The sequence below is a fragment of the Poecilia mexicana genome, unplaced genomic scaffold, assembly GCF_051168715.1.
Source record: "Poecilia mexicana isolate PSO_F unplaced genomic scaffold, ASM5116871v1 scaffold_3, whole genome shotgun sequence".
Classification (NCBI taxonomy): domain Eukaryota; kingdom Metazoa; phylum Chordata; class Actinopteri; order Cyprinodontiformes; family Poeciliidae; genus Poecilia; species Poecilia mexicana.
This window is the reverse complement of record NW_028263372.1, coordinates 29,476,877-29,494,056: the sequence shown is the minus strand read 5'-3', so window position 1 is coordinate 29,494,056 and position 17,180 is coordinate 29,476,877.

Below are 17,180 nucleotides of genomic sequence, written 5' to 3'. Positions count from 1 at the left end.
GGTCTACATGTAAAAACCATGTGTTGAGGAAAGCTAACGTTGCTCATCACCCTAAAAACACAATCCCTGCAGTGATTATTTAATTTCCTTTTGGAATCAATAAAGTAGCTTTGAATCTTGAATTTTTTTGAAACATCATGATGGCAGCATAATGCTGTGGGGTTGCTTTTTTATTCAGCTTGGGAATTTGGTCAAAGTTTCAATACCACAAGATAAACTGCTAAAGACTTCAGACTGAGCCAGACAGAGTGGAATGGTTTAGATTGGAGATCCCTCATGTGTTAGAATGGTCCAGTCAAAGTCCAGATCTAAATCTCATCAAGAACATATGGCAAAATTAAGCTTGGTCTGTTTTGACAAGAACAGACAAGAATTTAAGTCTCTATATGTGCAAAGCTGGTAGAGACTATAGTGTGCATCTAATAGCATTTAAAGGTGGTTCTACAGAGGAGCTGAATGCATATGCAACAGAATTGTTTCAGATGTTGAGGACTAAAAACTACACTTCATAATTATTACCTAATTTGTGTAAAAAAAAAAAAGTCTGTGGTTGAAACCTCAAAATGTGAAAAATCGTTAAATGGGAAGCAGTGCGTCTGTGAGCCATCATACACATTGTCAGTTGATCAAGAGGCATGTGAGAAAAATATCTGTATGTTTTTGTATTAGGGCTTCATTTAAAACGGAATCATTTAAAATGATGCATAAGCATTCATGCCGTCTTCACTGTGCTGCTCTCCGTTTCTCGGTGTTTTAAACTGGACGTGTGTTGTAGCCGTGTGTAGGAACAGAGCTGGCGCTGGACGAGGTCAGCATGTAAACAGGCACTTGTCTCAATAACAGTCCCCCTTCTCACACACCAGTGCATTGGATTCTGCCTTTCTTAGTCCCTTCAAAATCGCTTCATTTCCAAGACATCCCCAGGGGTTTGCTGAGCTCCCTTGAATAAAATGGTGTGCGGGGGAGGGAAGGCAGGCAAACAATAATTATCATATCTGCACAATAGGCTGTGAATCCATTGGCCAAGAGAAGACCCTTCTTTTCTCCTCCTTCACAGCAGTGGAGAGATTTTAAACATGGGTTAATGGTAGTTCAAATTAGATCAAGAATTTACTCCCGAGCTTTCCTGATAGCAGCTTTGGTGAACATTAAAATTTTCTATTGTTTTCAATTAGTCAGCTTTCAGGGAAGTGTTTAGGACCTGGAACCGAGGCCCGTCGCCGCCGCCGTCGCCGCCACCATCGCAGCGACGGGCTCTCCAGCTCGGGATGGAAATGACGCCCCGTTTCGCTGTCGTGATTAATTGCGGCATCTGTCCCGTCAGAAGCCCGAGTGAAGAGGTCTGCGGGAAAGCAGAAAATAAGCACTGGCAACAGTCTTAAAGTGCTTATGATGAAATGAAAATTAAAAACAGCAAGTGCTTTGCATGACCTGAATCCTAATGGAGAGAGAGAAAGAGAGAGAGGAGGGTGGGAGAGGGAAGAGGAGGAGAATGTGAGAGCGGGTGTCCATGGATACCAAACACACGCTTTAAAAACACACAGTAATGAGGCTCTGGGAAATCGCTGTTATTATTCTGAACAGATTCACAGCAGAGCCCATTAATAATGCATGCTGCTCCTTGTTATTCCATAACCCCTCAGTATTGCGGTCACTGTGTGTACAAATATCTCACAGCCAGGGTTGGAGTTATGGGACTGTGCAATAAAAAGGTTACATATATTTTCAAAACACCGTTATCCACACACACCATTTACAAGAATAATACACTGCTCCTCCTGTAATGGAGCTTGTGGTAATTTGAATTGGTGAATAAATAAATCCCCCCTATAGTATGTGGTACACTTTTATTATTTTTTTTTCTTTTCCCAAAGCAATATGATCATAGAAACATGAAGCAATCAATATCCTCCACTCGTCTTTCTTCCTGTCCTCATCATTAACCAACGCTGATGAAACGCATGAAGGGCACCATGACATTAATGTGTCATTTGAGTAATGCAATCATGAAGTGACCTAATTGTCCCCCTCTCTCCCGCTGAGGTCAGTTGTTCGGCACCGTGCCGAGGATGACTAAGGAGTCAGATGTGGAAGCTGAGGGATTGTGTATTTTAATGATTTATTTGGCTCCTTTGTCGTTTTCCCGTTCACTGCACAGATACAATGCAAGTGGAACAAAAGCCGGCTGACACTGACCATCTGACCATCGCGCCCACACTGCAGCCCCTCTCACGTGTCTGGCCACAGATGCAGAGCCGGACGCTGGGATTGATTCGACAGCATCAACTTAAGAGAAGCACAACAAAACCCGAGTGTCTTTATGCTCCGACCGCGGCTCGGTGCCGAGACATCCGACCCTGAAAGCCCAATGTCAGGCCCACTTAACAAGAAGAAATTAAAGCTGCAGTCAAATGCTCGACTACATTTAAGGAATTCTTGACCTTGTGGTGGTGATCTTCACAGAGAGAGCTCCTGACCTCTGAGATGAATAGTAAACATAGTTTATTAGGTGGGGGTGGGCTGTGTTGTTGTGGGCTCTGCTAGGCTGCTGAACTGCTGACATCCTTGACGTGTCGAAGTTTGTTTAGAGAACTTTTGACCCGTCAGGCTGAAGGAGCAGCAGCTGCAGCATCAGAGCAAAACTAGCAGCAAATTCACTTGAGTTTAGATACATGTAAATAAATAAATACATTATTCCTGGAGGCTGCTATGTTTTCTCTTCATTTGAGCAGATATATATATTTTTTAATTAAGCCAATTTCCCCCCCCCCCATAATAACCGGCAAAATAAAAATCACTAAATAGCCAATTTACTTTTTATACCCTAATGATCACAAACCTAAAGTCATTGAACCCCTGCTGCAAATTAGATTCAGAGGAAAATCACTCAGGTGTTTGAAATTAATAAATTAAGAACAAGCTAATCCTAAAGTTCTTTATTTTTTAAATTCAAAACTAAATCATAACTTCAATTACTACTGCAGTCTCAAGGTGATTACACAAAATTCCTCATATGAGCAAACATATGAATATTATTAGAATCAGTTGATGCATCTAATGAAGTCCTTCATTGGTTATAGTTGTTGCCATGACAAAACGCCACAAATACCTGAGGTGTTGACTATAAGGCTTCATATCAGGATTAAATGTCAAAATAATTGTCCCAAAAGTTCAGAGAAGAGATCGATGCCTTGTAGAAACAGGGTGCTAAAAAAAATAATCTATCAGGAAATACAGCTGAAGTTTATAGTAGAGTAGAGGATAAAACAAAACTGCAGGCAGATTCCTGGTGGTCATAAACTGCAGACTTGACATGACAGGTTTCAGTTTCCACAGTAAGGCAATCACTGTAGTCTGAATGCTCCATGCCTGAACTCCAGGATGCACCCATCTACTGACCCAAAGGCGCACAGAGTTTTTCTCAAAACTTTAGAGGTTGGTTGTATGGGTTTGATGGTTCTATTTAAGGGTGGGCAACATCTCATCATTGATCATTTGTCGTGAGGCTACTTTCTTGTTATGATTGTCTCATGTTTCATGAAGATTTGCATTCATCATTGTTGCAACAGTGATGTTTAAAAACCCCCTAAGAGACTGTCGGGATTGTTACTTTGACCATTTTTGTCCACTGATGGTGTATCAATAAATATGATCAATTGCAGTTAGATGCTGTTTTTTGATTGCATTTGCAATATTAGACGTATTGAAATACTTAAACTCTTCTTGTTTGATTTGTTCATTACAAACAGCTGCAAGTTTGCATAGAGAGGGATGGCTGATTTAAAGCTCACCTGATTGTTACGCATTATTTGTGTTTGAAAGTGCTGCTCATATTTCTATTTCCTTGGTTATTTGCCCAGAAACCAGATGGACTGATCCAACCTTTTTATTGAACTGCCATCAGGTGAGCCTGATACGTCACACATAGAAACAGTCTGTGTTCTGCTAGTCGGCTGTTAATGACTAATCTTCTGTTCTGATGGGAGTAAATGATTTAACAGAATGTGTTCATCAGGACGGGATGGAAACAGATGCTAGTTTGTGTTTAGCTCATGCGAAGACATACAGAACGTTCCAAAAAGTATTTATGCAGCTTGGACTTTTTCATAATTGCATCTAGGAGCTTTATGTCTCTCCCAGCTTTGCCAGCTCTTCTGTTCAAAATAACTAAGTCAGTCAGAGTGGATGGAGTGTGTTTTGACGCAGATTCTCAATTGGATTTATGTGTTAGAATGACTCAACTCCTCAAACACATCAACATACAGTCATATTGAATAAATTAGAACATGCCTTGCGAGGAGGGAGATTGTCAGATTAAAAGTGCCTTTTGAAAATAACATCTTTTAAGCAGTATAAATATACTTTTTTATTACGTCCACATTTCTCAATTTAAAATTTGTTTTTGGTCTGATATGATATTATCTTAAATGTCAAGCATCCACTAGCTGTGGAAGTGGAAAATCATCATAATTAACAAATGAAGGCTTGGAAAACATCAGTCTATGTTAAGAATCTCTAGAATGTCTTTCACTTCATGAACCAGGCGACTAAAATAAGTTATATTTACAATAATATCCCAGTTTATTGAATACAACTACACTTGGCTCAAATTTTTTGCTGCCTCTTGCAAGTTTTCCTTTTGGCAGCACTTATCTTACCATCAACTCTGACCAGCTCTTTTTGCTACGTAAGAACTTCATTTACAAAGTGGGCACTGTGTATTTACAGAGATGTGCGGTGTTGTTTTAGCTCCACTTCTAGTTTTTTTGCATATAGTCCAGTTTTATCTTCCACGTTTACCCAGACTTTGGTAATGCAGTTGTGCTATACTCTTTTGCTGCTTTTAGTTAACTGACTAAAACGCTGCAGTGGTTCAGACATTGTTCTATAACCTAATCCAATTACAGACCTTGCTGATCTGCATGGTTCTGTTTGGTAAATAATGCAAACTGTTGTGGCTTTCCAAGAACAGCTGAGGTTTATATATGATGTTTATATTTACTATGTGTATGAGACTTTTAAAAGCCTCTGGCTGCAACATATTGTATTTAGTCAACAATGGGGACTGGATATAATTTTTTTGGCTCACCAGCCATCATTTCACCCCTCTTCACAGTTATCCTTCTAAAACACCTCAAAGTTTGAGGTTGCTATGACAAAATGCAAAAGGGTTTGAGGGATATAAACACTAAAACTGGACTTTTTTTCAGCTCTTTAAATATATTTGAGGAGCTTTATGCCGTCATAAAAGCACAAGCCAGACATGGAGCTGATAAACAAATCTCTATTATGCTGCTGTCAGTCATAAAGGTCATGGAATAAACATCCATAGGAAAAAGAAAACTGTTTATACTCACTTGTCTCTACAACAATAACAGCAGTAAAAAAAAAAAAAAAAAAATCTGAGTAATGACCTGTTTTGTTTTAGCTTATTTTTCCTGAGTTTGTCGGGTTTTTTATTGCACATTGTTGAGTTTTTGCAGACCGAATGGATTTGGAACACTTTATTCTCTGTTGCATTATACAGTCACTTAAAAAAAAAAAACTTAGCAAGCTGTCAGCGATCTGAAAAAGCTTTCTTTATTGTGACAGACCATCATGCCCCAGAGGTTGACAGATGTCCCTGCGTTGCATGGAAATGATTGCAGTTTCTTTTTATTTGGACTTTGTTTGGTTTAAGAATGCAAAAGCTCTCGCTCCCCTCCCCTCGCTGCCACTCTGCGATTTATTTCATCAGTGTTTTATGGGCTTTCTGTTCTGCAGAGGTTCCCAACTCTGAAATTGCCTTTTATTGCAACTTACTTAGCCTGTTAATACAGGTTATTACTGAGCCGACATGTTTCTATGGCAACAAAACTGATAAAGTGTACCAGGAGAGTGGAGTGATAGATTACATGTGCATGCTGTGTCACATCCAATTAACTCAAACTGACTGTACACCACATTATGCCACGACTTTGCAAGAAAATCAATAAACGTGGATGGTACCCAACAAGGTTCCCCCCTGCCTTTGCTTCTTTCTTTTCATCCCTTACGACGGCAGCAAAGCCAAGACAGATCATGCCACTAGGATGTCCCTGCTGCTACAAGAGGCAGGTGCTGTGTAGACACCATTCAAAACTTAGCCTATTCAGTCCAACTCCTCTAACGCTCCATTCATGCATAGCAAAACACCATCTGCTCCTGTTTTGCCCGGAGCAATCACAGCTGACCAGGAAAAAAAAAGAAAGGAAGAAAGAAAGAAAGAGAGAGAGAGAAAAAAAAGAAATCCATGATAACAGCTGTTGCAAAACAAAAGCCAAACAAAAGGGAGAAGGAAAAGGTTAGAGACAAGTTCAGCACCAGAAATGACTCAGTGGAGAGGACGAAGGAAAACATTTACTCTTGCTAAGTGTCTGGAGGGGGCGGGGGAATGCCGTCCAGCGGAGAAGTGAGGAAAGGAGGTTAAACGTGAGGCGTTTTTATCTGCAGACCAGTTAGACTTGCAGCAGCTCATGCAGGATCAGGTGATAAAAGATTCAAGCTGAGGATGATTCTTCTGCACAGCAGACTCTCGGGGTGCAGGAGCGGAGGCAAATGAGCCGTCGCACCACCCCTTCAGAGTGTTAGGATGAGCTATCTGAAGCAGATGTAGGCAAACACGAGGAACCCAGGAGGGGCACAAAACTAACACTCCACATGCTGTATGGATATGTTGCCATTAAAATTATATATCAGTGCTGTGACCAAAAGAAGCCTGTGTCGCTAAGAAATCTGTCAGAAGATGTCTGTGACTTTCTACATTGAAAGTGATTCAACTGTGGATAACAGCACATTTTCAGGCTATCAGAAATATGTGGTGTAGTACGTTCTAATTGGTCACGGATTTACGTAAAGTCATGTACGTGTAAGAAGCGAGGAAAAAATGCACATAATTTTTCACATTCGAAATACAAAGCAGTACATTTCTTTAGTGTAATGCATAGGAAGACCTAAGATCTGATCTTTTACATACAATTACTTCCGACAAGAATTATTTAAATGCCTTCGCCAGGATTCAAATTAACCTCTTATCCAGCCAGTGACGTCATAATCTTCAAGGTATGCATGTTTTTAAGACCGTGCTATTCTCTTGCAATGAGTTTTTTTTTGTATATGTATGGACTTGGAATTTAGAAAATAATTAAAATCTATGAAATAGTCCATAATCAATTCATGATTTCCCAGAGTGTTAAAAAGTGATAAATAAGCTCAGAAATAGAAACTAATCTCCTCTTTAAAAAAATAAAAAGATTCAATTTGTGAGACCTTGAGTGTGTGAGGCTACTTCCAGTCTGACGCCTGGCATATTTCTGGTCACTCAGGGATCCATGGAAGGTGGGGAGGACCCAACCACATTCCTCCTAAATCCCCTTCTGATTTGTGATCACCCCTGGTGACGTGTTTTCCCCCAGCAGCTGTGTGAATGCTGCATCACACCGAGAAAGAGTCCAAGACATTGCAGAAGAAAATTATTAATAATCACCTTGTCAAATCTCACGTGTTTTTTGTTTTTTTGTGCATCACATGCTTTTTTGTATTATTTTGCCAAAATTTTGACAATTTTTGTCTTGTTTTTTCTACACCCTACTACCATCCCTGAGTGTCTGTCTTTAGTAATGTTTTTATTTTCTGTGTCCAGTTTGGTTTTAGAGTAATAAAAAGTGGAAAAACATCCAATAACTTGAGCTGGATTAGAAAGCAACTACTGACCCCACAGACACAAAATGAGCATCGGGTCAGAAACAGCTTTGTGTTAAGATTCCTCTTCGTCTGAGCTCAGATTTGGACCAGAGTAAGGCCTTCTTATTCTTTTCAGAAGGCGGTCGTCTGGTTGAAAAGCTGACAAATTCAAAAATATTCCTTCCTTGAATACATACTTGGTCTTTGTTTCTCTACTTATTCCTTAAGCATTAGAGAGCAGATCTTTGAGTCATTATTTCTTGATTAAGCTTAGAACTTGATTAAACTTAGTTCTAAATTAATATTATTATGATAAACATATAAAGTATGTGATAAAATATTTCCTTACTTCATGTAATTCCTTCTATTGATATTTTATTAGATGGAAGTAATTTTTTGGGAGTATTCTTGACACAATAATACATGACATTAACTTAACATTTTTGGCTAATCCTGTCAAACAAGTATTCAAGAGTAATTGCACAACATTATAACATTATTATTTAGATATCTGAATATTTAACCATTGGTGAACATACATTAATTTTACCGTGGCTCTGTAAAACAAACCAAACTACACACAGTGGATGTGTGAGTGGGGCCTAAAGTTGCTGTACAGTCCTGCATTGTGATCTGATTGGTACCGGTTCCTCGACCCCGAGAGGCCCCCTGCCTGATCTGATGCCTGTCCGCTGACCTGGGGGAGGGTGAAAGATATAACAGCTTGCATGCTTCCAGACCTCAGCTGCCCATGCAGGCGGGGAGTTGGAAAACCACGGTTTGAGCTGCATAGAGGTTCCACAGTGGCCACATACAAATCTGACAAGACCTCAGTGCGCAACTCAGAGGGAACAGAGCCGTTAGGTAGCAGATTTAGTTTTCGATGGAGCAAAATCACAATGGGAGCACAGGAAACAACGTGATCTGCTCAGGCCTGTGCAGATAACCAAGTTTCATCTTATCAGGCTTTGTGCTGACTATGAACAGACCTGGGTCTAATTGCATTTTCACTAATTGAGGACATTAAAATAATTCCTTTATGCCGCAGAGCCAGATGTTTGGGTGCCTGCAAAACAAGTGAAAAAGTGCAGGAAGGTAAAGAGCGTTGCAGAAACTCCCCGTGTTCCTGCAAAGTAATTTACAGCCTGTCAGATGCCATGAACCAACAGGAAGAAGGGCCACAATAAATTCAGCATATGATTTGCAAACGTATTTTTCTTTCAATTTGACTATGAAACATGCAAATGTTTGGGGTGGCAGCCTGTTGCAGCGAGACACGGCATAGGTGGAGCTTTTATTTATAAACGGAAGCTCGCGTGGCAGTTGATAAGTTGATTTGCTTAACAAAATCTCTCCTCAACATCTTTCCAGATGACCGCTCACGCTGGCTTCTTTGTTTGCAACTCCAAAGATAAGGTTAAATACACAGAAAGCAAGCGAGCGGGGTGAAAATGTGAACATCTGCTCCGTAACGTCGCGTCCCGTGCGGTGAACTCTGCAGAGCAGCTGAATGTGGCAGCACGGATGCCTGGACAGTGTACAGTAGAGACAGGACAGAGGACAGGCTCCAGCCTTTTGCCATTAGAGGTGATTTGTCTGCCAAAATGATTCCAGTCCCCAGTAGTTTTATCAGTTTAATGCCCAGGCAGCGTTCATTATTTCTGTGCCGTGAGGGTCAGCCTCTCTTCACCAGAACAAGTGTGGGTTGTGTTTCTGTCAAAGATGGAGGTTGGGGGGCGGGGGCTCGGTGCTTGACCCGCAAAGCCATTCAGCTTTCAGAGTGATCCATTGTTTGGGTCCTCTCTTTGTTTGGCTCCTGCAGAGAGCGAAGGGGCCAACTGAAGGGGAGGGAAGGTGCAGAGCTGGGGTCTTGCTGTATGCCAGGGGTCTACACTTACCCTCAGCACATTATCTCCTACAGTTCTTGCAGTCCTAAATGGCTCAACTGACAAATGTGTGTTGTGTGGATGTGTTTGGGTTCCAGCCTGATACTTAAAACGCTGTAATTTAGTCTGAATAGCGCTCTGTTTACCCAAAGAAAACATTACATTAGTTTTATGGAACTTGTAATTTTTGTTATTTTTTTTATTTCTGCTTGTGTTAAATGTGATATTTTATGGGTTTTGTATCACACTACATCACTGGTTCTCAAACAGTTTTTTTAACAACTACCTCCAAGATAAATACTAGCTGTCCAAAGTACCAACATACTGACAGACATTTTAAATTAGTAATAAAACAGGATATAGACTTTTTTTGTTGGGTTTGACGTCATCTCTAGATCCAGCAAGAGAAGAAATATTCTGTTTATTTGCATTTGTCAAAAATCAGACTTTCTTTTATGTTGCACTAAAGGCAGCCCAAGTTTCACCTGTGGTAACAGCACTTTGAACTGCCTTGTTGCTGAAAATGTGCTCTATAAATAAAATTACAGTTATGCATAAACCAGAGGCCTGAAAGTAAGTTGTTGGATTGTTTTTGCTGTTATGTGCACCAGTTATTCATGCCAAAAGAAAAAGACAGATGACTAAAGATCAAGTATTTGTGCATATTATGGCATTTTTAAGAAAGTTGACTGTGATAAATGATGTTTATGACGTAATTATTTTTGCTGGTATTAATTGTTGAGAGATATCGAGAGGTTTTGCTACCATATTTAACTGAAGTAACACTTCCCTTTCAGTGGCTCAGCTTTTTTGGTAAGGGGACAGTAATCTTAATTTTGATTTTTTCTGTTTTATATCACAGATGATTTTGTTGTATTTTGAGTTTTTCCTTCTTATTTTCATTCTTTGAAATAATATTGAAATTTGCTTTATGATATTCAACACATATAGCAATAAAACAACATAAAGCTGTCCCATGCAATACATGGAATATCAATATTTTGAGATTTTATTTTACTACTCCACACTAAACTATTTTCACATTTTCCAAATTGAGCCCCAAAAGTCTTAAAACACAGAGGAAAATCAAAAGTAATGGAGGTTCATTAAATACTAGAATATCTTCAAAAAGCTTAAATAATTTTCAATATGGAAAAAGTTGAGTGGAAGATTAAATATACTTTTTCAACACCTCAGCAGGGAGACTGGCTGCTTGAAGTATTGATATTTAAGAAATATCTCACTGCATGTGAGAAAATATTTGAAAAACTTAAAACATTGAAGATATACATGTAAAAACAAATATTTTAACAACTGACTGTTAGTCTAAAATTTGTCTGCTGCTGTGTATTTCTAGCTCTCTTCTGGGTTTGTGATTATTGGTCAGGAAAGTATTTAGACAACAAATAAAACAGAGCAAACAAGCAAAAAACAAACAAAAAAAAATCCCCAACACACAGGCTCGACAAAGGTTAGAGGTCACGTCAGGATGTCTCGTACTCCTAAAATCAGTAGGACTGTCTTGGTGGTATGATCTAGTCAAAGAACATGACCAAACCTTTAAGGTAAAGTATAAAGCTATAATTATTTTTTTTTTTAATCTTAGGTTATCGTAGGAAGCAGAGTAACAATAAAATCTGGTTAAACTTGGGTGCAATCACTTTGTATAACCAGTCCTTGAAGAGCTGGGGGATTGGTTGCTGGTAAGTCTATTTATCATACGAGTCCTAATGTGCTAATTCTGTGTTCATAATCTGAGGCAGCATCATCTATCAACTTTGGGTTGACAGGCTCCGCCCCCGCCTCTCCTTAAAATGCTGTTCACATGTGTAAGGGGGTCATTTCTTCACAATGTCCTAAATCCAGTTTTGTACCCAGGAACAATACAAATGAGCTGGCCCTGCCATTGTTGATTAATGGAAAATCACATCCCCTCAGTCTTTTTTTTGGTTATTAAAGGAAGGTCTGCATTTTGGATGAATGGGGTTGGGATAAAAGATGCTCCACTCGGCACTTGTTTTGTGTCTGGTTTCAGCTCCGAAAGAGGTGAAGAGGGATGAAGGAGGGCCATTTTGTTGCCCACTTGCTGCAACGGCCATGGTGCTTTATTTATTTTTTTTTCTTTAGCTTCAGCTTTACATAAAAACCTTCTAACAACAAAATCCCAGATAAAGGTATCTGATCTACAATGAGCTGAACAAATTTATGCAACACCGTTTTCCATTTTTATTACAATTCTATGATTAAAAAAAAACGCACAATCAAATGAAATCTGTGAGAAAATCTGCTCAAATTAAAGGTGACACAGCTAATTCAGCAGGCAGACATCAGACATGAGTGTTTGCTTTGACCTTTACTATGACTATAGAACAGAGTAACTCACAAGGGGAACTATATTAGAAAATAAATGAAAGGTCTCGGTGGAAAGGTCAGGACACATGTTTCTGTGATGTGGAATAAAGTCTGTTTATAGAAAGGTATGGCTGGCTGCACTGCAATAGAAAGAATCCTCAACAAACCAAGGTTTATACTGGTAAGGGAAAAAAACTGCTGCATATTTTGATCATATTGTAGAGTGAAACTTTAACTGTTAACCTTCTTAAAGAAATCTTTTTACAAAGTGACTCCTAAGTTCCTTTACATGTCAGCTTTTATGTCAGCTCATAATGAAATCAGAGGTTTATTTATCAACGTTGGCAGAAAGGCAGTGTTTACCCCAGAGCAGTTTACATTTCACTGGAGACAGAAAAAGAATCATCCCTAAAGAGAGCTGTGACAAACCATCGCAGCAAAGACCAGATGTTTCCCAAAAGTAGACGGAGATGTGCTCCAGAAAACCTAAAATAGTCTACTGGGAAAATAATTCCACACAATGTAGGCTGGAAAATATAAGATAAGTAGCTGAAGCACTCACATTTTCAGATTTTATAGCAAGAAAACAAACAAAAAAACTTAATGTATTGAGAAATAAGCAAATCTGAAGTCAACCTTTTATCTTGCAATTAGAATATTGGGGTCAGAAGAAGAGTGAAAAAGTGCTTGCCCCCTTCCTCGTAGTAGTCAAACGCAACACAAGTAAGCACAAAATGGAGTTTTTAAATTAACTTTTTTATTACAAAGGTAGGAAAAAAAAATCCCAACCAGCATCAACCTGTGTGAAAACATGGCAAAAGAAATAGGAAATCACAAAGGAAGAAAACACTTTTTTCACACCACTGTGCCTGAATGCTGGCAGAAATTTAACATTTTGAACCCTTGTGACGAATTACAAGCAGACCAGATGTATTAATGTGTGCTTTTAAATTTCCCGTGTTGGGTGCCGGGATGTGAGGTTTCCCTGTTTCTGCTCTGAGACAGGTGTCCTCCTGACTTCCTTATCCTCACAATTTAACCCGTCAGTATATGAGCTCAAATCAGAGCTGAACACTTTATCAGCACTGCTTTTGCCTTGGGTGGCTACTGTGTTATGCACAGATGACCAAGTTTACGTCACTCCACAACTTTCAGTTATATTCTCAGCTGTCTTATACTCACCATTCTTCTTTCATTGTTTGTTTTACATGTTGCTTGAATGAACAGAAATGAATATAAATATCATAAGCTGCAAGCTCGAATACATTTAAAAAATGGAAATAAAAGATTCTATATCTCCTTTCTGATGCTGCAGTACTGCTTATATAATAAAACAGTACTGGCTGAACTTTAATAATTCTGTCTGAAAATCAACACAAGACTTTAAAAATATGAGTAAGTGGAAAATGTGCTTTTTTTGTTTAAACAAAATGTGCTTATTTATACATCAAATTGCATTTCAAATGCTGACACTTTAGGTCAGAGTCATTAGCATAACAATTTATACTTTGCAGCTTTTATATTATTAACTCTGCCACTTCTTAGCTTCAAGCTGAAGTAGACTAATCCTGACAATTGATGTTTAATTTAATTCATGAATATAGAAATAGTGTTGGCAGGAACAAATTGATCTATGAAAAAAAAATGATGTGGTCAGACAACATGCTACTTACTTCTTTAAAAAAAAATAGAGAGAGGAAGAAACCCTGCCGTATGTAAAATTAAAATGTTTTTGCTGACAACCAGCTCAAGAAAGTCAGGGAAAATGTTTCAACACCAAGGGTTGTTTCAAATGACATAATGCAAGTACTATCCAGATATCTAACGTGTAATATTTATTAATAAAAATGTAGCTGAAATTATTAGGGTAATGCAATGGTGAGAAAATAGGTAAATCACAGTGTATAATTTATTCCTGAGAGACAATCCTGGTTTTAGCTCAATAAAACTTTTCCTAAAGAAAAACAGCACTGCAGAGAAATTATACACTAACTGGAGAGAAAAATCTATGGAGAACAGCAGTTTGTGATTATTTAAACAACTGTTACAGTTGACACCATTAGAACTACGGAAATAAAACAATATTTAAAAAATAGAAACAACAGCTAAGGCCACTGGCTCAATAAAGAGCCAAAGCTTGACGATTTTTACAGAGCGGTCACCTTCAGCCAAATATGTTTCAGCCTCTTAATGCTTAAGAAGCTGGTAACTAAATGTTTGATATCTTGTGGGTGACAGTAGCATATTAACTTTCACATTTTAATCTGAAATGGGTCCCTGTGGCATCCAGACAGGTAAACCTTATTAAAACCAAAACAATGAGCTAAATGATGCTAAGAAATGTGACTATAAACCCTTCCAACACAGAAAGTGTCATACATACATTCATAGATTGTATTTTCCATTTCCATTTTATAAAGTAGATAAATGATTTCAAAAAAACTTACCAATAAAATTTAATATCATTACTATTCTAAAAGAACAGCAAGCTCAATGGGAGAAATCCCAGATGGAAAACTGAATGGAGATTAGAATCAAGTGGAGGATTCTCATCTCAAAAGGTGAAAATCATAATATGCAGATTCATTATATACAGAGTGGTATAGTTATAATTCTGTCAACACAATACGCTAAGTGAAGTACATCTTCCTTTTTAACTCCAGAGTCTCAACAATAGATATAAATAGGACATTGTGGGACAGATTTAACTGGGAGGGGAAATGTTGGGTTTTACGACATGTCATTACTCTGCTTGAAACCCCTTTTTTGTTGTTCTCATTAGAAACATTTTGCAAAGCTTGCCTGCTGTGGTTGTAGTAAATATCCTCTGAAATGTTGCATGTTGTTTTTGAAATGGCCCAGTGTGTTTACTTCTCTGTCTGGTCAGACAATAAGGAGTGTTTTAGTTGGGTTATAATCCCCAGCAAAGGCATCTGAACAATGGAGCAACTGGAGCAGCCATAACCAAACTTATGTTCCTCCTTCTTCCCTTTTTTTTTTTTTTTACCCAGAATGAAAAATCTGATCCATCTCTGCTGCCTGACAACTTTACAAGGTTTCTGTTAATTACCCTTGTATTTTAAAAAATATAATTACGCGCCATTAAATTAACTTTGTTTGGTATAATACAATTCATTTCACCTCGTGTGCAAAAATATTGCTCAAATACAAGTTCAACTGATGTTGCTTTTACTTGTTTATTACAGCTATATGGACACTAGGGTTTGATCTGCCACTATTTAGTGGTTATATCTCTCTGACCAATTCATTAACTTGCTGGCATCTACTCGCTAATCCAGTGGATACATTGTACTGACTGGTTGTAGCTCCTGCTGTATTGGAAACATAATATATGACCGCATAGCAACAAATCTCTAGAGAAGGAAAGGTCACACTGACCATAAATCTCCTGCTTCAGTAAAATGAGATGACAGGCTGCAATTGTTGTTCAGTCTTTACCGTTTTTGTCTCTCTCTCCTTCTTTTTGCGAGTCGTAAACAGTGATTCACGGCTCTGGCTCTGACTGAGCTGATGATTTTAATTTTCTGTTTTCGGAGTAATAAACATTGACATGAGAAGGAGCCTCAGGCAGAGGCTTTTAATGAGAAAATGAAATTAGTTTTTCAGCTGACTGATCAGAAGCATTTCATACATTATAATCAAGCATTTATTTGATGTGATTTGTTATTGTGTGCGTGTCACATGTGTAAGTCGGAGTTTGGCTGTGTTTGTGCGTGCATGTAAATACATTATTCATTCTTGTGTTTTGTGTTTGCTGCTGCTTGTTATTGCAGCACCAACACACAGTTTATGTGATTTTTCCACCTTTTGTAGCAGAGCTGGCTGGCTGTCTTAGTCTACGTGGTTTTGTATCTCGTCCTTCACCGTTTGTAGCCTTCAGTCCACCTCAGGTAAAATTCGCTGGTCAAATGACCAATTACATCCGTTTCTCCTGTTACAGGAAATAAGGTGTGAGGGAGAGAAGCTCAGTTGTCCATAACGATACAGAACTTTGACACATTACATTACATGAAAAAGAAAATGGACAAATAGGCACCAGTTCTCCCATAATTTAAAGAACCTTTCTGACCTTTTCTTTAAAACTGTTCACTGTCACGCAGAACTAAAGAATAACAATGTAGTTAGGTCTGTGCAATAAAAAAAATTGCAACTTTTCATCAGAACAGATAATGGCAGTAATTGTGTTCTTAGCGATACAACTTATGCACAGTATGAGTCATCCTCACTTCAGTATCCACATGTAGACATTTTATCTTTACTTCCCTTTAAATCATTTTTAATCCTGCCTGTTGCAAGAAGCCTAAATTAGAACATCATGTTCATTAGCATGTTCTTTTTGCCGTTACTGGAGCGTTTGAAGTGTTTCCCGCTCCTTTCATTAAGTGTGGATGGAAGCTTGCGCTACTGCAAAAGTAGATCAAGTCTTTGTTAGAACAATCTGACAAAAATAGGGCAGCATGAGAAGAATTGCGGGCAACACCTGTATAGTCATGTTACATCACTCAGATCCTCAGCAAGTTTTCTTTTGTTCTGATATGGCTGTTTTGCTAAAAAGCTGTTTTGCATTTAGTTGGAAAGGCAATTCATCAAATGTGGCAGAAATGTGTGTCATAGTATAAGATGTTAACCTAATTATTTTTATTTATAAAATAGAGATCATTGATCCTAAAAGGTCTAGCGGTGACATCTATATCAGGTGAAATTAACCTCTACATAAAATGTCCAAATCATGCTAAACAAATGTCAAATAAGCTGACTCCATTTTGTTTGTGCATGGCGATCAGGCAAATTGAAATCTTTCCCAAGTAGGAATTGGTCAGGAAGGTGAAGCATGATGCAACAGAGACAGGGAATTCCAAGCAGTTCTGCTTCCTCTAGAAGAAACCAAGGGCCATGTTTTCATTCAGTGAGTGAAAATAACAGGAAGCAATGATGATCAAGTCTGCATTTCAATTCGGTTTGCAAAACCTGAGCTGCCAAGGTCACATATTTGTGCATGAGGTAAATGCATTGATTTTCTTCCAGCTTTTCCTGTGGATGTAGTTGATGTGGCTAAATGTTTTTTTTTTTTGTAAGAGAACTGACCCACCCAAACCTACAGCTGGAAGCAGCATAATGAGGTTTTCAGGGAAAACAAGAGGAGATGCATGCTAATGATCAGACAGGGCCATCAGCTGAGCAACAAGCAGATCAACAGATCTGCTGATATCTCTGGAACAT